Raw genomic sequence first — 22,853 nt, forward strand, 5'->3', positions numbered from 1 at the left:
ATTAAGTTTTGCACTGGTGTAGCACTTCATTTATTTCTCTTGAGACCCAGTGATTTATTTTATTGACTCACTTAGCAGCTGGTTTTATCTATTGCAACAGCCAATTCCAGTCTATCAAATGAAGCTGACACTGAGATGAGCTGTATGAAGTTAGACACCTGTCATCCACTTGCAGCGATCAGCATATTGCACAGGGGTGCAACAGCAGGGGATAGCAGAGGCATGCAGAGACATATCCAAGCCTAAACCTTAATTTTCTCTGCAGATGCTTTAAATGAGCGTCACTGTCTGTAGGTACATATGTGCTTAGCACTAGACATCTCAAGATATCTGTAAAATTACAAAGTCCTGGAAAAGCCTAGGTCATCAGAGTGCTGCTTTGAAACTGGAAGAGTGTTTACTGTGATTTGAAAGAGAGACTGGTGGGAAGTTATTTATTCTGAGGGGAAAAGGTTTGAAAAGAAAACTATCGCTGGCAATTTTTTAGACATTTTCTTACAATGTAAATTGCAAGGTCTAGACTAAGACGAATGTTTGGAGACAGGGCAATGGTGTTTACCATTCTTGCTTTCCATTCAGTGCATCCACCATGGCTAGGTCCAGTGGAGCAGACTGACTGTGATGCAGTGCAGTGGACAGTACCGGGTCTGACACCGCCAGTCTCGCAGCCCAGCGCCCGTTCTCGGCCGGCTGCGTCGGAGGGGGTAAAACGAGAAGCCTTGGTTATTCAAACGCCAGGACGGCAGGGCAGAGGTTATTCCTGCTGTTCCCAGAGCCTGTCCCCGCAGCTGTGACGCTGACCGGGGCACACCAGGCCGCCCGTGGACGCGGTGCCTCCCTCCCTTCGCTCGCCTCCCGCCCGGCCCTGGTGCGGGCGCTTCGCCGCGGCCGGCGGTGTGAGAGCGGGGGACGTCAGTGCGAGGGGGCCGGTCCTGGGCAGGGCAGGGCGGCCGCGTCCCGTCCCTCCCCGCCCCTCGCTGCGGCTCCCTCCCTCCCTCCGGCTGAGGGCGGCCGGGTCGGCGCTCAGCGGGATCCAAGTCCTCCTCTCTCGGTGCATGGTCGCGGCGGGAGCCGAAAAGGGCGAGCCCGGCGGGGCGGGGGCCGGAGGCGGCGGCGACGATAACAGAGCCCCAGCGCGGAGGAGCCGCCTCTGCCCGGCAGAGGTAAGGCGGCGGCCCCGCCGAAGTTGTGCGGGGTCGGGAGGGAGGGAGGACGGGGACCGCTGGGTGCACTTCCATTCATTGCCCGAGCGGCGGCTGGGCTGCCGCTCCCCCCGGGCCGGGGAGCAGCAGCGGCGGGACGGGTACGGCGCGGAGGGGGTGGCAGAGACGGGGTTGTGGCGCCGGCGAGAGCCGCCCGGCGTCTGCCGGGTCAGCGGCGGGCGGGAGGGCACCCGGGCGCCTTCCCCGCGGGGAGCGCGGCGGGGACACGGGGCGCGACCCGGCGAGGCGCCCGGAGCCGCCGGTCTGCCCCCTTCCTTCCCCCGCTCCCTCCTGCCCCGCTCCCTTCATACGGCGCGGCGGTGCCGCCGAGCAGCCGACCCGGCGGGACGCGGCTGTCCCCGGCGGGCAGCGGGCGGCGGTTAGCGTGGCCGTGGCCGTGCTCCGCGCACACGGCCGCGGAGCGGCTGCGCTCCCCCTGCGCCGTCAGGAGGGGGGCGGGGACGGGACGGGGGGCGCGGGAACCGCGGGACGGCGGGGGCGCCCCCACCGGCTTCGTGCGGGACGGGGAGCGCGGCGAGCGGGAGCCGCCCTGCCCCTGGCCGGCACACCTGCAGCCTCTTCCGGGCGGCACGGGCGGAGGCTGCTCGTCTCTCCGCGGGCTGCCGTGGGGAGCGAGTGTTCAAAGATCACCTTGGCGCCTTCGCACCTCCGACGTGTTCTTCCTTCTCCTCGCCTTTCTGGGCCCACTTTTTGAGGGAGGGATGTGCGTGTCTGCGAGGGTACTTTGTTTCTTATGGCCCTTCAGGGAAGGGCAAGAGGTGGGTGGCACAGGTTACCAGTGCAAGTTTATTGGCAGTTTAGGCGTCACTTCAAAGGAACTCACTGCTGAGGTTGGATCCTATAATTCAGAAGTTGTGGGTGCGTTGGAGCAACATCAAGTAAAATAGCAGAGCTGGCAGTGCTGTGTCCAGACAAGTGCACGTGCTACCAGTACCTGGTGGCAGAGCAGCTGGGTTGCACCATCGTAATAAGTATACACCAAGCCAGAAGTAAGCAAATGAGACACTGCGACTGTGTGCATCCTAATCAGAGATGTGTTAGTAAGAATAACTGATAACAATTACAATGCTCTAGCTGATCTCATCCAGAAGGAAATATTATGTATGTTAATTACAAGGTTTGGCTTTCTTAGGGAAACATTCCTCGACACCATTACAAATACCGTAATGAAGATGTCTGTTTGGTCACAGTCCTGCAGTGGGTTCTGGCTGTGCAAGCTCACACCTGCAAGGAGCCCTCTTGTATTCATGGGTTTGCTTTGGTCATAGAAACCTCAGTGCTGTAACTCATAGAGGCCTAAATTTATGCTGTGCACAAGGAGTGGCTAATTAGGAAGTGCCATGGACCCTGAAATAAATGTTCAATTTTATTTTTCTGAGTGAATCACACTACAGAAATATAATCCAAATTAATCTAAGGCACCTTCTGGAGTATTTTCTCCATGTTCATGCATTGTTAGATGCAGGATGTAGACAGACTGTTAGGGCAGTTAATGAGAGGGTTTTTTGTCAGACACAGTTTCATGGGACCATTCCTTGATTATTTCACTGAATATGATAGTTGCAGCCACTCCAGTTTTAATCACATCACTGCTTTCTTCACAGGATTTCTTTGTGTGGCTCATAGAGTAGTTCTAATCAGTATGTAGGAGATTACCCACTTTATCTTTTTGTTAGTTAAGCATCTGCTTTATTAAGCATTCTGGGAGATGCGTGTGTGATGATGTACCCACGTCAGGCAAGTAGCAGTAGTGTGTCATTTGCTTTTACAAATATAAATCACTGGGAGTGGATGCAGCAGCATTTCGGTATAAGAATATTATAGTATTTTTGTTATCTCTTTAGTCAAAGCATATTCCTCCACATCATCTAAGTCACCCTGGATTGTGCTGGGCTGGTAAGTTTGGATCAGGAGTACTTCTGGCGCAGACTGAAAGGAAGTCCATGGTTGCCATGATCTTTTTTCATGTTCTGTCTTATAGCAGTGAAAATTGCTTGTGGTGTTTTGTAATACAGTAGGACAATGACATACTAAGTGCTACATGTTATTGCATCAGCAGGAGCTGGTTGAGCTGCAGGTGACTGTGTAGTTGGTACCAGACAAGAAACCTAGTGTTTTATTTTGCATACCATGTAGACATTGCTGTTTAAATAATAATTACATGAAAAGGAGGATTCATTATTTTCCTGAGTGTTGTGAAGAACAGAATTATTATTGATCAAAGTTTGTATTTCCAGAAGCTTCTACTTTGTTAGTACTTGTTGGAGGGCTCCCTAGTAAAAGAGAAGAGGTGGTTGTGACAAGGGGACGTGTTGAACACAGGATGGCAGCTCCTATCTGATGAGAGATTTCTGGTTATGCTCTGCAGGCAAAAAACAATTTCTAGGAATTTCACCCTCAGTGTCTTAAAATCAACTTGTTACAAGAGCAAAAGGAAAGAGTCTCTTCACGTAGGACTAGCCCCTGGTGAAGCTTGAAGTGGGAGGGTGAAGTGCTGCTCCACTGTCCCTCACTGTCCTTGCTTCCTACCCACACGTGTTCGTGCACAGGCACAAGCAGTACTGTGGGTGACTCTTTGCACCATCCAGCCTGTGGGGAGGAAAGCAATGATCAACTTCTGAACTGCTGGTGGCAATAAGAGAAGCCCTTTTATGTCCCCATTCCTTCCTTCCCCTGGAACAAGGGCTTTCTGTGTCTTCCTATTTGCTGCTTTCCTCTGTGTTTTCTGTGCCTCCCTTCCCCCACAACAGTTTCCATTTCTTTTCTTTCTGCCTAGGGATAAATCATTTGGGATGTCAGCATTTTTAACTCATTTGGCAACAAGTGTAGAGCTGGCTAGCGGCTGGAAGGTGATACTGGCTCTCAGAGTCCTTTTTTGATGCAGAGACAATTGCTGATGTGATTATAGTTAACAAGTCTGTTAAAATAATGCTAAAGACTTTTGCTTAGATTATTCCTTCTGGGTTTTCAGCTTTCAGAAAATTGACATATTTCTCCTGAGTTGTGGAGATCTGCCCTGGAAATTTGGAACTAACAGGATGTATTTTTCCAAAATTATTGTCCTACATACAGATGAACTGGAATTAAGCTGAATGTAGAGCATCCGTAAAGCCCAGATGAAAAAAATAGATTTGTCTTTTGAGATTGCTGGGAAGGTCTGGTCAGATACTCTGAAAGCTGTCTAAACAAGTTCTATTATTTTACTTTTAAACAGTCTTCTAAGTAAAGTGATATTTTCATGTTATACCACTGAAAGTAGTTGATGCATTTTGAAAAATAATGCCAATTTGTGAACTTAATTTCTTTTTTAATTACCTTTGTTTCTCCTTATGTTTAGACTTTAGGAAGTCACAGGTAAGTATTTCAACATCAGTTAATCAGAGAATAATCAATTTTCCTAGAAGTATTTTGTTAAAAGATATTTTTGTGGAACGTAATTCAAAAGAAAACAAAGCCCACAATAAAAGAGTAATTGAATTATAAATTTGCTGCAATGGCAAGCAGATGACTGCAAATGTACCCAATTTGTGTGAGTGGATCAGGAATATATATGAAATTCTGAACTATGGCCATACATGTAGCAGCTGGGCAGTTATATTTCCCATGACTGAGCATAAATAAATCACAGTAGAAGATAGAGACCATTGTGCTGTTCACACAATCAATAGGATATAGTTTCTGATTCACTGTATGTAATTAAAAAAAAAATAAAAATTATGGTCTGTTGCTAAATACTAATTTCTCCAGTCATCCTTGTCTTTTCATTTTTATAATAATGCTGTCTTTTTCAGCTTGGAGCTGCATAGTAAAGTTAGATGTGGGCTTTTCAAAGGAGAATCCAGAATATATAAGACGTTGCTGCATGAGGAGAATGCTGCAGCAATTTGTTTCTTAAAACATTTCTTACGTATATTGCTTTAGATGTTGTTGGTTGGGGTTTTCTTTGAGGGTTTCTCTGAGGCCCATGGTGAAAACATGACAACTAAATGACAAACCATGAGAATGAAATATAATGAAAAGAGGAAAAAATGTCTTGGAGAAAGTGTCATTTTGTGTTGCAGCAAGTGAGAGTACTACAATAAATGAACCCAGACACACAAAAAAGACTTACTTTAAGCTGATTTTCAAATATTTTCATTTTCACCTTTAACAGCTTCTAGTGCTCAGAAACGATTAATGAAGCAATGTTACTGAAGCAGCTGTACAGCCTCCCTTGTCATTGGTGTCAGTGTTCTATTTCAAAATTCTTTGTATTGACGCTGTCTCATTATCTTGAAGATAATGAAGGTATTGTTAGATTCATGTGTTCTACATGATATCTAACACCTTACTGGTGAAAGTCTCTTGGATTTGAATTTACACACACACACAGAATTAGCTTTAGAGTTCACTAATTGATCCTCATGTTTGCTAACACTTGACACTGCATGTGTTGTGCACCTTCTTTCATACATAATTTCTGACAGTTCACCAATAGGTATTAGTGCTGTCACTCTATTCCAGATGATTAACAGTAAATTTTGTAGGTAAAATTATATAATAGCTTTTAATATTATGATTGATTCTTTCACTAAAGTTTGACTGTAGGTTGTTGGCCTTTCATTTTGCAGAATTCTTTTTGATCCCAAGTAGGTTTTTCTGTAATGCTGCTTTAGGAAAAAATCTTGTAAATTTCCTGCTAATACAAATGGTCAACATGATAATTGTAGCAATTATAGCCTGATCTGAACTTTATTAAAAAGCTTTATTAAAAGCTGTATAGTTCTTAAATCAGCTTTTTTTGAGAAGTGTGTCTTCTCAGTGTGGCCGAGACTTTGGGTAGCTGCGGCAGAACTTTTTTGGTTCAGCTTCCAAGCATAATCCCTTAAACCTGGTTGGAAAGAATCACCTGTGAAGTGGGAGGATAAATTCAGTATCTGTATCTATTTGATCTTCTGCTGAGATTGCAAAAAGAGTGCCAGTTGGTGCCATCTGTGTTTATAGATTTTGCAATAGTATTCACTGGGAGATTATCTGAAAGCCAAATCAGTTTACATAGGTCAGTGAATTGCAGCTTGCAAGGCTTGTGTCTGGGATCATTGTAAACAGGTTTTTCAGCCTTTTTGTTGAACTTTCATTTGTCAAAACCTGACCTCATCACTAAAGTGCGTGGTGGTGATAGTGTGCCAGTTTTACATTTTGGCAAACACATTTGAGAGAAACCTTATTTTAATGGTTAGGTACTCTTGTTTTTTTTTTTCTCAGCAGTATTAGTGCATATTGCTTAGATTCATCCTGTGCAAATAGTAATTTTGAGGAGGGAAGGCTGTAGTGAAAATATTTTCATTCATACATAGGGGTGGTGTTTTTTTCTGAAATCTTTAATAAGTCATATATAAAGAGTGCTGTAAATATAGTTACTGTTCCTGCAATTAAAGTACCTGTAAAAGAGAAGGTGCTGCAGATAAGAGTACAGTTTGTCATATATTAGGAGTTTACTGATGTTCTGCTTTCAGCTGGGTTAATTTCCTTCCTGATAGCTGCTGTAGTGCTCTGTTTTGGGTTTAGTATGAGACTAATGTTGATAATGCACTGATGTTTTAGTTGTTGCTAGGCAATACTTACACCAAGTCAAGGACTTTTCAGCTTCTCAAGCTCTGCAAGCAAGTAGACCGGGGGTGCACAAAAAACTGGGAGGGGACATAGCTGGGACAGCTGACCCTAGCTGACCACAGGGATATTCCATACCATATGGCAATGTGCTCAGCACGTAAAGCTGGGGGAAGAATAAGAAGGAGGGGGAATGATTGCAATGATGGCATTTGTCTTCCCAAGTCACAGTTACCTGTGATGGAGCCCTGCTTTCCTGGAAGTGAATGAACTCTGGCCTGCCCATGGAAAGCAGTGAATGGAGTGCCCTTGTTTTGCTTTGCTTGCGTGAGTGGCTTTTGCTTTACCTGCTAAAGTGTCTGTGTATCAACCCATGAGTTCTCTCTCTTTTACTCTTCTGATTCTCTTGCCTATCTCACTGAGGTGGGAGTGAGTAAGCAAGTCATGACACTAAAGCAAGATTTGTAGAGAATTTCTCAAGAGAGTTCTTTGTGTGTAAGGAATGTTAGCATCTTTCTGCACAACTGTTTAGTACTGATGAATAATACTTATTGAATTGTGCTTGAAATATAAGTATTGGAGGGTATCTCATACAAGTCCTCTAGTTCTCACAGCTTTCTAAAATGCTTATTTCACAAAATAAGGCGGTAAGTATACCTGGTCATTGTGATAATTTTAGCAATTGTAACTTGATTTTGGAACAGACACCTGATAAACACTGAATGTCATTTTGCACAGGCAAGTCCAAGTAATTTAAAGTTTACAAGAAAATTTCAAATGTAAATTCTAGTCTAAATATGGTAATATGTTCTTTTATTTTACATGTTGGGAATAATAACATTTTATATTCAGTCATATTTGTGGTATTGCTTCCGTGCTTTTAGAAAATTGTTTTAACTTGTAAGTTCAACATTAAGTGGTGGGTCAAATTGGGCATAATAATAAAAGTTTCATGCATTCTTATGTCTCTTCTCTCTCTCTCTCTCTCTCTCTCTCTCTCTCTCTCTCTCTCTCTCTCTCTCTCTCTGCACTGATTTTTTCTCAGGCTAGTGTTGCTCCCGTGTGGTTTACCTTTGAGGAGTTAACAAAGATCTCATTTTTCTCTAGTTTAGGTTTTCTTTAAGCTACTAATAGACATAGTACATGACAGCTGGCATGCAAGATATTCCACAGACTGCCCAGCTGATTGCTCTGCTGAGATGGTAGATAATTTAGCAGAGGTATCCACTTTGCAGAAATGTGCATGAGGTTTGTGTTGCGTATACATGTTTATTCAATCATTAGTCATGATCATGACTGCATAAAATCAGTGTAATTACCTTCAACCAATCTTTACATCTAAGTGACCCAGACTGCATTCCATGACAGCCCTGACAGCTTGAATTAGAGCTTGCCTTTTATCGCAGCCAGATTTGGAGTACAGAAATATCCAGCCTTTCTTGAGCTTGGTTAATGCAGGAATGGTACATGTTAACGTGAAAGAGTGAAAGTCCAATCTAAAACAGAGCCTTAGAAATACTCTGATTTATTGGTGCTTGACCAGCACATATCAGCAGAGTTTACCTCAATTTTCTGTTGCACACTGTGTGCATTGCACAGTAGGTAAACGATCTGTTGCTGTAAGAGTGCACTGGGAGTGTCTCACATGTACATGTGCACTGTACTCTGCATAGTATGCCTGTGTTTCCAAGCCAGATTTAAAGAATGTCCAGGCAAGATCAGAGAATAGAAGTCCACATTTTCAGCACAATGTCTCCAGCTCTTGACTGCTGGTCTCCCATTCTTTCCACAGGCTTCTTGGAGTTGGGCAGGGGAAGGATCTAAATGCAAAGTTTGTCTGAGCAGGTTGTAGCCTAATTTTTTTCAAGGCAACCCTGTATTTCTCTTTAACCCCCCACTTTTATTTTGTTATTGTTAAATCGGTGAAAAGAAGCGATTCGCCTTAGGTCCCCAAAAGATCATAAAAATATAGGATTGAAGAGACCTTATGCAGTCATCTAGTCCCTTCTTCTATGTCAGGTTAGGATCATCCATATCTGTCATCTGTGACTTGTTCTAAGGAACTCAACGGTCTTCCTTACATCATCATGCTATGGGGAAGTTTTCGTATTATCCAGTTCACACCTTTCCCGTTGCAATTTAACATCACAACTGCTCATCCTACATCTGTCTTGGACACAGCAAGTAGCTGTTTTTCTTCTCACACTGCGTTTTATTAACTGCCATAGCCTCCTTGTTTCTCACCTCACAGGTGCTGGGTTTTGTGCACCAGTTATTTTTGTTGCTTTTCTTTGAGTTACTTTGATTACTTCACATCTATTTTTTGTTCGTCCAAGTTAAGACTGTGTTCCCCTTAAGGCTTTAATGATGTTGAATAAAGCAGAACAGGATCCTCTTTATACTTACTAACACAATGAGGATGTTTTTTTCAGCACTGTGACTCTTTTTCATGGTCAGGTAGTGATCCATCAGATCCTCATCCAAAGATGCTTTTCTAAGACATTACTCTCACTGATCACTTTATAGCTGACTATTTCTGCCTAACTGTAGCATCTTGCACATGTTTTTACTAAAGATGACATTATTTTTTCAGGTAATTCCTCCAGTTAGTCATTTTGAGCTCTCATGTTTTTCTCCAATAAACAAGCTACCTTTTCTAGACTAACATTGCCTGGTTATGTAATAGCTTACTTTATCACATCATACAGACCCTGAAAATACTGAAACAAGCATTCTTCAGAAATGTTACCTGAAAAAAGGGACAAATTTTTTAACTAATTTTTTAAGTCTCTTTTTTTTCTGTGTGTAATGAACCTTTTCAGGAAAAGAAATATAGAAGACAGAGAATTTTAGGAGAAAGTATTTTCTGTGCAGTGTAAATGGTTTAAACTGGAAATGTGTATTGAAGAATCTGTGGTAGGAAAAAATCACCATATTCCCGGTTGTCTTGTGGACTGGGGAAAGCAATTCATGTCACTTGTAATGCTCAGTGGGAAACTGTCTTTCTCCTCCTGTCTTTCTGTTAATTTACAGGTGATGGAGGTAAATATTTTCACAAGAATCTCTTGGCCTTTGTAATCGTCTATTTTTTGCAACATTAATAGTAGTTCATTTTATAATGAAAATTGAAAAATGCACTTTCAGGAGTAGTAGGTGTAGTTAAAAAGGTACAAGTTGTATGTGAAAGAAAAAACCAGAAAGGTCAAATTCTGGCAGAAATAAATGTCCATCAGAACTCAGGTTAGAAAAGAATTTGAGGAGTAAGTCTGTGAGCGGAAAGTCTGCTACAGAGTGCCAACAGATAACTGAACACTACAGAAAAGGGGAAGGCAAGGCACTGGCAAGGACAGCCAGAGATGCATTAACACCTTCCTTACAAAGAACAGTTAAATTGCTGAGTAGAAGAGACAACTGGGGATGCAGTGATAGTTTTATAAAAACATGAATGGCATGGCGAGGGGCTTAGGGATCAATTGTTCATTTTCTCTCCCAGCAGAAGAACTAATGAGCGTGCAAATGAACTAGCAAGTCTAGCAGGTGTTGGATTTGGAGTAGCAAAAAGAGGAGTTCTGTCATGCACATATATTAAGTTGTGTAACTCCACGGGATGTTGTGGATACTGAAAATCTATACTGATTCAAAGTGAGACTGGCCAAATTGAGTGGGGGGAAAAAAAAGTCTGTAGGGGATTATTAAATACATAAGCATGACCTCTGACTTTGAAAGTTCCCAAGCTGCAGATTATTGGAGAAGAGCGTATTTGGGGAAAGTATGACTACATGCTTACACTATTCTTATGCTCTTCCCCAGACATCTGCTTTTTGCTGCTCTTGGAGACAGAGGTACTGGGTAGAAGATTAGACCTGGCATAATTTTACATTTGTCTTTTTAAATTGTAAAAACTCAAGACACATTTTTCTTTGAGTTAGCAGCTCAGGGTAGCATCTCCAAATCTTGTACTTTTTAGACCAAAAGTCTCCGATCCATTTTCCATATAATTTAAGACAGAAGTACTTTTTTAATAAAACACAAAGATTACCAGGAACATTTGTCTCCTGCCAGTTGGCGTCAACTGCAAATTATGTTTCATTTCAGTCATGCTAAACTGCCAGATGAGATAATACATATTGTCTCATTTAGGGAATCTAAGCAGCTATGTCTGTAGTCCCAACTTGGCTTTTCTGATTTATTTCTCCTACGCGTGTGTGAAATTGCATTAATACAAAAGTTTTTTTGTTTCTCTGCCCATCTCCCTTCTACTGTAGATACATTTTAACTGCTTACACGAGCACAGGCTACATGAGTGTCCCTCCAGAGTTAAAGACTGAAAGCTCTTAGATCGCCAATGGGGACAGAGCAGTATAGAGGGAGGAGGATGCTGTGTTACTTCTTACCCTGTAGACACTGATTTACTGGCTTGACTTAGAATGTTGATTCAATGATACGTCTTTAGGGTACTAGTCAGCAGATCAAAAACCCATAACCACACACGTAAACATAACTTTTCATCTCCAGTTTTATTGTTAACCTTATACTAGTAGGTTTTCTGCTCTGTCAGATGTTGTTCAGCTCTCTATGACCCTTACAATGCCTGAACAGGTATTGTTTGTGCTTCTTCAGCTGGTGTGAAGTCAGCATGAATGCAGCATCCTGTGCTCATGCAAACTTAAACATGATTGTGTCTGCATCTGCTTAGGCATAGATTTGCATGGTGATCATAACAAATGGTAATCTGGCATTAATGAAGACACTGCCATGTGTTGCGCATGCCCTCTTTACTTTTCTGTCATGTATTAATATGTTTAACATACTTCTGCTGGTTTTCCAAAGTGACTATGGGGGTTAAATTAATGATATCTTTCCCTCCAGACTCTTCTGGAGGGCTTCTTCATGTCTTACCCCCTAAGTGTTTCCTCTCTTCTTGTAATGCCAAATAAACAATTATATGCTCCTTTTCTCACTGGTTTGAGGAATGAGGGAATGTGATTTTGACTGAAGGTGGAAAGCCTGTGCAGTGAGGGTTTTTTGTACCAGGTATTAGACTGTTCTGTGCTTGAGTTCCCCGATTTATCCTGTGCTGCTGCAGTGGCATCTGAGTTAAAGAGGCAAGGATTGTGCAGGTTAGGAAGTTCCATCCTAAGCCCCTGTAGTCTGTTCCTGCATCTGCTGCTGGTGTAGATTGATCATACTCCATTTGTTTCACAAAGCAGAGTGGGCTTTATTGAAATATGTGGCTTTGGAGGTGGAGAATGAAAGGCAACATTTGGGTTTGTGTAGGTGAGACTACTGAAGTTTCTTGTAAATAATTGTGAGTGCTGTTTTGTTGTTGTTGGGATGTTTGTATATAGTAACTACTTTGATCTCTGCACACGGATTGAAAGTTTATTAATGTTACTACAGCGAAGTTGCTTTGTGACTACCTTAAGAATGGACTCTAGAAAAACCCAGAAGTATTCTTGTTTTCAAATATCATCATCCGATACCTGCAAATATTTGAACTGATGATGTATTTGCATATAGCAAATAAAATTCTCTTCTCTGAAGGTTTATTAAAGCTGTGCCAAATGCAATTAGTCATAGTCAACAGCATTACAGCTGAGTATTTTGGAACTGATAAGGCAAGTTAACTTTTCTCTTTAGACAGTAAAGTTGTTCAGCTCTTCTCTTGGACTAAAACACCTCTCCTGTATGGACAGGGGAAGATTCATCTGTATCTTTAACTAATTATATGTAGAAGTATATCAGGTAACATGAAGCTAATCTTTAGATATCTAACTGCCTTTTAGCTGAAGAATAGTATAAGGTTCTTTGCGAGAGATTCAGGGAATGTATCTGAGGGACTCATACTTCATATACGATCTGTGAAAACAGTAAAAAAAAAAGATCTTTTAAATGGTTTTTCTCCATTTAGCCTTTTGCTATTGAATTGTGCTGCAAAAGAAAGAAAAGAAAAATGGTCTTGTTTCTATCTATCAATTAATTGATTGATTAATCATTGACCTCAGATATATTATTTATGATCGTGATTCTTCTTCTAAGACAGTACTTTTAAGGAGAAAGCTAATAATAATAAGGCGTATCTGACAAAGTTGTCAGACACTATTTTATTCTCCATTCTATATTATACAGTACTTAAAGAAGTCTGAATGTCTCAGATACACATGTCTACACACAGTTCTAATGTCATAAATATAATTTAATAACCAATTAGCAAATCTTTCATTTGAAGTTTTTCATGATGAATCCATATCTATAATCATAGAGTTCTCTGCCAAGGGATAGTCTACATTTGAAGGCTTCACTTTCCATTCATGCTTGCACTTCTGACTGAGTAGAATATATTACTTTATTGAGTACTTTTTTTTTTGTCTGTGAGGATGAAGTGTTCAGATTTACCTCAAACAAGCCAGATAATTTGAAAAACAAATATCTCTCTTTCCAATGTACTTTTTTTTTACTGAAAGTCTGAACAGAGACTGATCAAAATGAATGCTATCATTACTCACTTGAGTTTTTCTGTGTCTGATAATGTGAAAGGTTATTGAATTAGTGGTTAACTAAAATCCAGTACCTCAGACTTGTGTGTCTGGGCTGAGGCATCATTTATTAGCTGAAGAGAGCAGTATGTGTGTATCCATCTTTGAAAATACATGTAACATATTCCACACTGTTTCTGAAGTCCTCAGACATTACAGCCCATATGAGGAAGGCATTGGTCTGATAATTGAGGAATGGACAATTACAGTCCCAATGTATGGTGAAGCAGTTTGCAGTCTGGGAGGAAACAAAATTACTTGTTACTTATTTTTGGTCTGACTTAGACCATTATGTGTCCCTCTTCAGTCAAATTCTCAGAAATATAAAGTTTCTTTTTTAGAAAACAGTGGGTTTTTTTAATGTTAGTTTCCTGTGGTTTTCTGCACAGGCTCGGAAGCTCAGGACATCACTATGTATCTTATTTAGAGAGGAAGCAGGTACGATCAAGCATTTGTTTTTTCTAAAGGAATAGTAATTTGGAAGAATAACAAAAAAGCATTACATGAAATAGTAACAAACAAGCACTGGCTTAATATTCAGAGATGTATACAGTCCTGTGCATGGGCATTGTCTTCATAAAGAGAGAAGAAGGCAAGATGGTTCAAGTGACAGTGCAAGGGTGGATGCATTTTAGCAAATGCCAAAATCTGTGCTCCTACTGGCAAAACCCACAGATCTCTCACCCCAGCAGCTTCTCTTTGTGAGCTGCCTTGCTCAGGGCAGGGAGTGCTCTGTTGTCTTTGGATCGCCACAGGCATCTTGATTTTGCTTGAGAGAAGCAAAGAATGTATCTCTTAATTTGTGTTTATCGCGTTACTTGATGATAGAAATAGTCTGTCTGCTGGTCTTGCAGGGAAGCTAGTGTCCTGCTTAAAGAATAATAGATATGTCCACCTACCTGTTCTGTCTGCTCACCACTGGCAACTTGCTAAAGTCTCTTTGCTGTACACTACTGTTCTGGTTTTGCATGTAATTCTAAATTAATTATTTGATCCTGGATGAGTTATATGTCCCAGTAGCTTTGAATTTAAGTAGTTCAAATTTTGTGTTTCTGTTGTTTTAATGTGTGCATGCCGTTACTCTATTAATGGTTTGGTAATGTTGTAATAGTCTCTGTTTATGAACCAAAAGAGGAATGAAAATTACTGTTCAGCATTGTCCTTAGTGAGTAGAGGCTGATTTTAAGCTTTGAATCTTAATTTTTCCATGAACTATATTTTAGTTGTTTTTATTTTTGTGTGTGTGTTTTCATTTGACTGAGATAAAGTTTAAAAGTGGAAGATGGCTATAGTCAGCATAACCTGTCTATGCTGCAGAAGCTGGATTTTGTTTTTCTATTTGGTTCCTCCGCCCGGCCCCTTTTTTTCTTTGAAGTTCACGTGCTCTCACACTGGAGTAAGATGCAGGACCTGGTCCCTCCCCCTGGATTATGGCTCTGCTGAGAGCCAAGTTTTTGAATGGCTTCTATGTAATCTGTCTTATTTTGAAGATAGGGTACATTTGGTTTTCAGAATGGGCAGCCATACCTAACCTGTCAGCCAGTTGGAGGAGAAGCAACTGTTGAATGAAAAATTCCATATTCCTTCTTCTGTAATTTAGTGTGATCAGGAAGCAGTTGATTTTCCTTTTGCATGTTGGTTGGGATGTTTGTAATTTGTAGGCTGGCACAAAATGATCCATACCCACTTCTGTGGTTGCTGACTGGGGTTGAAAGAGCTCTGCAGTTCTGAGGGCTTTTGCATGTTGAAGTTTAAAAAAATAAATGAAGCAGCCAACAAAAGACTTTCTCTAGAAATGGTTTTTTTTCTCCTCTTGCATTGGAATTATTGGGGAGTATAAGCCTGTGGAGAGGCCTGTAGCTATTCCTGCATCCTCAAATGCCACTGGGATAGCTGGCATCCAGTCTGGCAATGGTAGTAGTTCTTGAGGTGCTGGTAACCATTTGGTGAATGTCTCTCTCTACTTTTCTAGTCATATGTAAGTGATCTGAGCATTGCTCTGAGTGGGTGAGTTGCTTCATCACTAATATGTGTGACTTTCTGGAGGGAGTGTGTGGTCCAACAGACCTCACAGATTTCCTGGACGTGGCCTATACTGTAATTGTGTCTGTTATTTATTATATCCTTTCAGAAAGAGAAGATAAACTAGTTTCCCTAATGACTATGTTTTTTCATGTGCTTAAATGAGTTTCTGCCTTTAGAGGGGAGATATTTTGGCTCCCTTTCACTTATTTTTCTGTATACTAATGTTTTTCTCAGCTCAGATGGAAGATTCACCACCTACACATTGGTTTGTTCCAGCACAAGATAGATAGCTGCTTAAATATGTGAACAGTTAAATTTTTAAACATGTGCACTGTCTGCAAAATATTCTAAAAGCAAGTGGTTGTGTGTTGCAATTTTTATGGTATTTAGTATTTATAATAATGTGATTGCTTGTTACAGTGGTAACTTTTGAGATGTACTTTGAGTCTTGCAAAACACACAGTCTTAATTTTGTTTGATTGGACATGTGAAAAAAAGTGTTATTTGATGATAATTGATGTGATTTCATAAATAATTTTTAGAACTCAAAGTTTGGTCTTTTGCAGAACTAATTCATAATTTTTCAGGACAGAAATCTGTGAAGGAAATAGCACTAGAGATAGACATCATGGTATCACCCCTCATTCAGCATCAAGCCTTCCAAATTAAATAAGGGAAATTTTATCTTGAAATATTTTTTAATGCTCTGCAGCTATGCAGTTTAAACTAAATAGAAAATGGGTCTGGGAAACCTAAAAACTCTTAGTATCTAAGGAAACCTGAAAAATACATAAGATCCGAGTTTGAGGTAGTAATGAAAAAAGATCAGTTCCAATTGTCTGCAAAAATATTCTAGGGACCAAAAAAGGGAGGAAAGAAAGAGTGGTTCTTCCCTATCTTATAACACATTTCTTTGTTCTGCAGTACATTTACATTTGTTTGAATTGCAAGCATTTCAAGGTGCCTGTTATGAAAAGATGTTGATGGAATCAAAGGAATTAGAAGAAGGTGTCAAAAGGATCAAAGGATTGGTGGGATGATTTATGAGGAAAACAAAACTACTCTTAATGTTTTTGTTAAACAGTAGTGACACTATGTCAAAAAAGCAAGGTGATAATAGGATGACATGAAGAAAATGTGGGATGTGTGTCAGTGTTACTTTGTGTATTGAAATAATTTTCTCTGGAACTGTTTCCTGTCAAATATCAAAAATTGCATTAGTCAGATATGATAAAATTAAATAGGATGCTTTGTTCAGAAAGCAATGCTGTAATGAGCAGTCCTGCATTGACCTAGACAGAGCAGACTGTCTGTTCCCTATCTTCAGTTTCTAAGAACAACTTGTGGGGTTTGTTTTGTTTTTAGATGAACTTTAGCTTCATTGGTGCTAAAGTTCACAAGTTCTTGAACTTGTGTTAGAAGTTGTAATGGAAATATTTGCTGAATATTGATCTTAATATACAGAATCTGTTATGCACCTCAGAACTTAGATGTGTAGGTTTGTAGTTAACTCTTTTGCTCTCCATGTCTGGGAAGTTTTTCCATTTCATGCATTTAACCTGGCATGTTTTCCATTTTTTTCCCTCTTTTTGTTTTTCTGTTTTGTTTCATGTAATGATGCAATCAGGCCTGTCATTCGTGTCTCATCTCTTGAGGCACATCAGTCATAAGCAGAGAAAGGGCACTGAGCTGGATAAATTGCAAACCTCCTGCTCCCATCTTCCTCAGTCCTAAAGGCAGCAGGATGTGGATGCTTCACCATGTGACTGGAGGATGCCTGCCAATCATGAATCCAAAGGTCATACCCTACCTGTTATATTAACTGGATTTATATGTTTTGACTGTATGAGCATATGTACATGTAGTTATTTACAACTGAATATTTGAGAAGCTGTGTGTCTGGCAATAACCAAAAGGGTAGACACTCCATTTTGTCAAACATCCACCAGACCTATTTCTGCAATTCATTTTAGGTGAAGCTCATTTGAAGTCACTATTATCTTAAAAGCATGGACAACTACTGGAGTCTTATATATTTTGGATAGGGATGGTACAGCTGGTAGAAGACTTCCCGGTCTTTCATGTGGGATGATGTCAAGAGGTGGTTCATATAATCATTCACTGGAAACTTTAAATGTAACCAACAGACAATGAACTACATCAAACAAAACAAGCAGCTACGACCACTGCTTTAAACAACAGGGAAATGTTAATACAGATTTTTTTGAACAAGAGAAACAGTTGAGTTATTTCCATTCCCTTTCCAAAACCTCATAACTATATCCCTTCATATGAATTAATGAGTACGACTCACAATGTGCTTCTCAGATAGCTCAGTGACCAACCACATGGTAGTCATACATTCTTCTGGTGTTTCCTGGAGAGGTGGATTTGGCACACCGCCAGGAAGTGTGGTTTATTAAATTAATTATCTATCATAAATGCAAATTTTGAAGTTATGAGGCACTTGCTTACTCCCAATTTTTAGGCAGCTTTCTGTAATTCTGCCTGCTTTTATTTTTAGTTTGTGCATTTACATTTGATACTTTAAAAAGATGAATGTTGCCCCAAAAGTGAACACAATTAGTTCCTAAAGGCCAAGTTAGTTTATCCCTTTTTACAGTTATTTTTTCATTGTGTTGGTGAACTACTAGGCTTTTTAATTGCATGAATGGTTTGAGTTGGTTGAATTTTGAAGAAGGAACCAAATCCTCAGCATCTCTGTATTCTGGCATGGCTACTATTGAGAAAAAGTGCTTCTAAGAAACATCAATATTTTGAAAAATAACTGAGGGATATTGTTGTGTGACTAGTAAAACATGTATGGTGTCAGTTGGTCTTTCATTTACAGCTAGGCATTTGACCATGAAAATTTAGCACACATTCTGTAAATTTCTAACACCTTATGTAGTTTTATTCTAAAACAGGCTCTAGTATTTTTATTTTCCTCTTATAAACAGATGAAGATGCAAAATTAGATTTCAAATTGGAATTTCCTATGTTTAGACAGGAACAAAACAGCAAAAAATTGAGCCACCTTGACTGGGTGGTGTCAGTTTCTTGATAAAATTTCAAGTATTGATTTTTATATTGAAAATATGCCTGTTAATGGGAGCCTATCTGTCTTGTTTCAGCTGAAATAAAGATACTTGCTTCAAAGGTGTGCATGTTCACTTTAGTACCTTGAATTTTTTTATCTCCTATGTCTGGCAGTTCCTCAGACCCTGTATTTATTATTCTTTTAGTCAATTAATAAAGCTAATATTGAGCATTTGAGAAAGAAATGAGTGCAGATAATACTGAAAGGAGAGAGATATTTACTTAAGAGATCTATTGCTGTTTTCAAGGAAGCATAAGCTGACCTGTGTGCTGTGTATGTTAGTGCGTTTTTCATATGCACTTCATATTTATACATTTCCGTATTCTGAGCATTTGATCCCATTTTGTGGCACTTTTGATTAGCTTTTGGCATCAAGATCACATAAGTCTCCCATGCACGATGGAGAACTCTTGAAATTTTATTCTTTTCCCATCCTGAAACACAAGTTTGCCTTTAGGAGTGTGATCACTGAGCAAGAAATTGTCGTGCTTAAATTGGTGCTTCTTGCAGATACAGCACAGTGTTATCATTTTTTTTTTTTTAAGGTCAGTCTGACTTTGATAGAAGAAGAATGTTCTGAGACTGCGTGTCAGCAGCTTTGTAGAGGGCATCTCCAGTACAGGGAGGTAGTCACGAACAGGGTACATTTTCAATCACTTAACAAAGCCTAATTCCATTTATTTATTTTATTTATTTATTTATTTAATGTAGCATTGAAGGCACAAATGCCAATTCTTAAAACATGGTAAGTCTATATAACAGTTACACCATGAATTGTCTGTGATATACTTTCAGGTGTTTTCAGGAAACCTGTAATTGCTAGTGTGATAGGACACAGTTTCAATTTTGGGGTTTAAAAAACAAATAAAAGGAACTGGAGTATGTTAAGTGTTGCTATGAGCATTCTGTCTATTTTTCTTTCTCTTCAGTAGGGATTGCTGTTTAAGGTTGTCTGGAGCTTATTTTTTTTAAGGCCGTAGCAGTGTTCTTGTTGATGAGAGTTTGGGGTTTTTTTAAAGTTACCTCAGAAGTTGACTGGCATTTAAGAGATGCAATCTTCTTTTCCTTTATAAAACTCTGTCTACTGACTATAGAGGAAAATACCAGCATCAATTATAACAGGAACTGATGCTAGAAATTTAAGTAACTAGGAATAGCTATAGACAACCTTTAGCTATGTATTGATATTTCAAGTTTATATGAATCTGTTGATCTAAAATGGAAGAAAATTACTTTTCTCAAAGGTGTTGAAAGACAGATGACCCATTTGGCACTGATGGTGTTCCAATACCATAGATATCTGATTTCAGTTTATAGAGGGATTATGCAGGGTAAAAGGAAGTGAATTGAAATGTATGATTTCCACCTATCAAGATTATACAGGATATATATACTTAGGATCACACAGATGAGAAGAAATTAGTTCTGCATGTGCAGAAATGGAGATGGTAAGCTGGAAATCTGATTAAAAACCCCAATCCAGCATAGCCGTTGTAGTCACTGTTAAAGCCCTTTTCCAGCAGCAACTGCTCCATGCGGGTTTTCAGTTGTCTTAAAATTCTAAAAGAACATCCAGGCACTTTCTTGATGAATTATTTGAGAGCACAGAATTGCCAGAGGGCCTCTGAGTCCCAAAGTCTGGCCTTCAGCTGCTGAATGCAACTATACAGTAGATTTTTAATTTTAAGAGATTTGCTGCAGAGTATCTTTGCTCACTTTGACACACATCTCAGAATGCTTCCCAGTGCCACCTATTAAACTTTAGATGTCTACTCATTTCTAGGATACACAGTGTATCTGTATTAAATCTGAAATACACAGAAAGTTTGATTTTTGCATTAATTCTTTAATTCATTAGGGTAGGGTAGTAACCAGTGTTCTCAGAACTCAATTTCCTCCTATTTCACCTCACAGGTGACTTCAGTATTTGGACAGTGATGAGAAGTCAGCTACAAATCTTGTTTAGAAGAAGTCAAGACTCTGCCCCATAGGTGTGATTATCCTGACCGCTGTATTGAGGGCTGTTGAGTTTTTTGTATAAGGACTGAATCTAACTGCAGCATTACAGTTGGAGCATTACTCAATAGGAAAGGAATAACTATAAATGAGAGTGCAAAACCAACCTCTTTTCACAGGTCTATAACAAAACTGATTCCAATCCAGTAACTCCAGCTGTAACAGCATCCTTTAAAATCACCAAGGCGAAAGGAAGTATGTCCAGAAAATTTGGAAAAGCTGAGCAGTCAGTTCTCTGCTCTGTTAATGCTATTTACATCCCCATCCTCACCACTTTTCCTACAAATTTATTGAATTTTTTTCTTCAGGAGAAGTTTCAGAGACTAGAGCATGACACGAGTGTTCTGTCTCTAGTTTATTAGATAACGTGTGATGAGTTAGTGTATGACAGACTTGTGGGCTGGATCTGTGTTTTGTTATGAGCTGCTGGGGAGGAGAGGCTAGGAAGACAGCTAAATGTACAGATGTGTGAGTGGTCTGTGCTGTCAGCCCTGAACAGTCGGAATGCTGTTGCTGCCTGAGAAGGTAAGAGTAGTTGACGGTGGCAGGCAGTGATACACCAGAAATAGTCACTGGCTCCCATCACCAGTAGTTTCAGCCTGACCTTCTGCATCAAGTTGTGGTAGGCAGCAATATTTTGCTCCTCAACGAGTGGGTGCTACCTGGAAGCCACACTCTTCTTCCTCCAAGGTGCTGGGTGGACTGGATAGAAATGGTGGAAAAACCAGATAGGGGGGGCACTGGGTTGTCTATGATGAGATGTAGGCACTGGAATAAGTGTATAAAACTGATACTAACTGTTACTGTTTGGGGAAAATTTGCCTGATGAAATTAACTTGGTATTTTTTTCATGTGAAGTGACAAGTTCAGTTGATGAATAAAGGTGTAATAGGCTTAGGTGAAGTACTTAACATTTCAACAGCCTTTTGTGTTCACAAAGTAAATCAAAGCAAAATCAAAGTATCAGTTTTGACCTGGCTAACTGACAGATGTAATGCAACTGTAACTATGGAGCTGTTTGTTTACCTGGGTTTGCAGATAAGCTGCTAGCTCTTCGCTGATTGTTTTACTGGTGACATAAAACAAAAAATCACATTACCTGTGCGAGCCTCTGACGAGTCACAAAACCAGAGATTGCAAGGCCCTAAAGGACCCCTGTGGTCAGGCAGCCTGACTTTCAGGCAGCGGAGGCATTAGAATATTTCTGGATTAATTCTTGTTTAAGCTGCAATATAAAAAGAGCATTCAAAAATTACCAGTGATGGAAAAAAAAATCAACTCTTTCCCTGCCAGTGACATAGAGCATTTAGTGGAATGACAAGGGAAAGAGATGGTGATGTGGACATGTTGATAAGCTGAATCTGGTTAATGACAATTCTCAAGTTAAAGTCATCCTGATGGGAAATATAAGTAGCTACCAGGCTGCCAGGGGTTACTCATGTCATGTGGAGATGTGGCACATGTAGAGGGTCACAGCAGATAATCAGCTCAACCTAAGTTCTCAATACAGCAGGATGTGAGAAAACAACTGTCACAATTCCTGGGTATAAAAATGCGGTGCTCTGCCTGGGAGTAGAGATAATATCATGTATTTGGCACTGGTACAGCTGCTACTGGAATAACCTGCTAATGTCTATGAATCAAAGATGATGTTGACTGTGACCATAGAAGAGCAAGAAAAACCTATACAGTGGTTTGAGGTAAGGTGTCAGAAAGTTAGGGGCAATTCTAGAATCAAGATTACACTTTTTTTCCCCCTGAAAAATAAACTGTAATTCAACAATGAATTGTTTCAGGAAAGTCATATGGCTTGGGTCACGTGGCAGTCCTTCCTTTCTAGTTCCATAAGGTATGAATCTGGTCCACAGAATTGTAAAATAGTTTGGTTGGAAATTACCTTTAAAGGTCATCTAGCCCAAGCCCCTTACAATGGGCTGGGACATCAACTAGATCAAGTTGCTCAGAGCCCTGTCCAACCTGACACTGAACATTTCCAGGAATGGGGCATCCACCACTCTCTGGACAACATGTCCTATTGTTTCACCACCCTCATTCTAAAAAACTTCTTCCTTATATCTAATCTGAATCTGCCCTCTTTTAGTTTAAAGTGATTACCCCTGGTAAATGGGTATTTTACAAGAGCATGTCACTATATGCCCTTGTACAAGTCCCCCTCCAGCTTTATTCTAGGCCCCCTTTAGGTACTGGAAGGCTGCTGTAAGCTCTCCCTGGAGCATTCTCTTCTCTAGACCGAAAAACCCCAACTCTCTCAGGCTGTCCTCACAGGGGTGGTGCTCCAACCCTCTCATCATTTTTGTGGCCTCCTGAGGACCCGTTCCAACAGGTCGATGTCCTTCCTGTCCT

The 22,853-nt window shown here is 40.3% G+C and overlaps 1 protein-coding gene across 2 annotated transcripts in view; it reads left to right on the forward strand.

The window, feature by feature from the left end:
* Positions 1-1,020: 1,020 nt before the first annotated feature.
* The window catches only part of LHFPL2 (lipoma HMGIC fusion partner-like 2), a 120,152-nt gene continuing 98,319 nt past the window's right edge, over positions 1,021-22,853 (forward strand). For both annotated transcript variants that reach the window (XM_017808096.1, XM_017808099.1), the window contains exon 1: positions 1,021-1,163. The gene's annotated coding sequence lies outside the window, so the exon portion shown is untranslated. The remainder of the gene's footprint in view (positions 1,164-22,853) is intronic.

This window comes from Lepidothrix coronata, unplaced genomic scaffold (assembly GCF_001604755.1).
Source record: "Lepidothrix coronata isolate B3197 unplaced genomic scaffold, Lepidothrix_coronata-1.0 Scaffold22, whole genome shotgun sequence".
Lineage (NCBI taxonomy): Eukaryota > Metazoa > Chordata > Aves > Passeriformes > Pipridae > Lepidothrix > Lepidothrix coronata.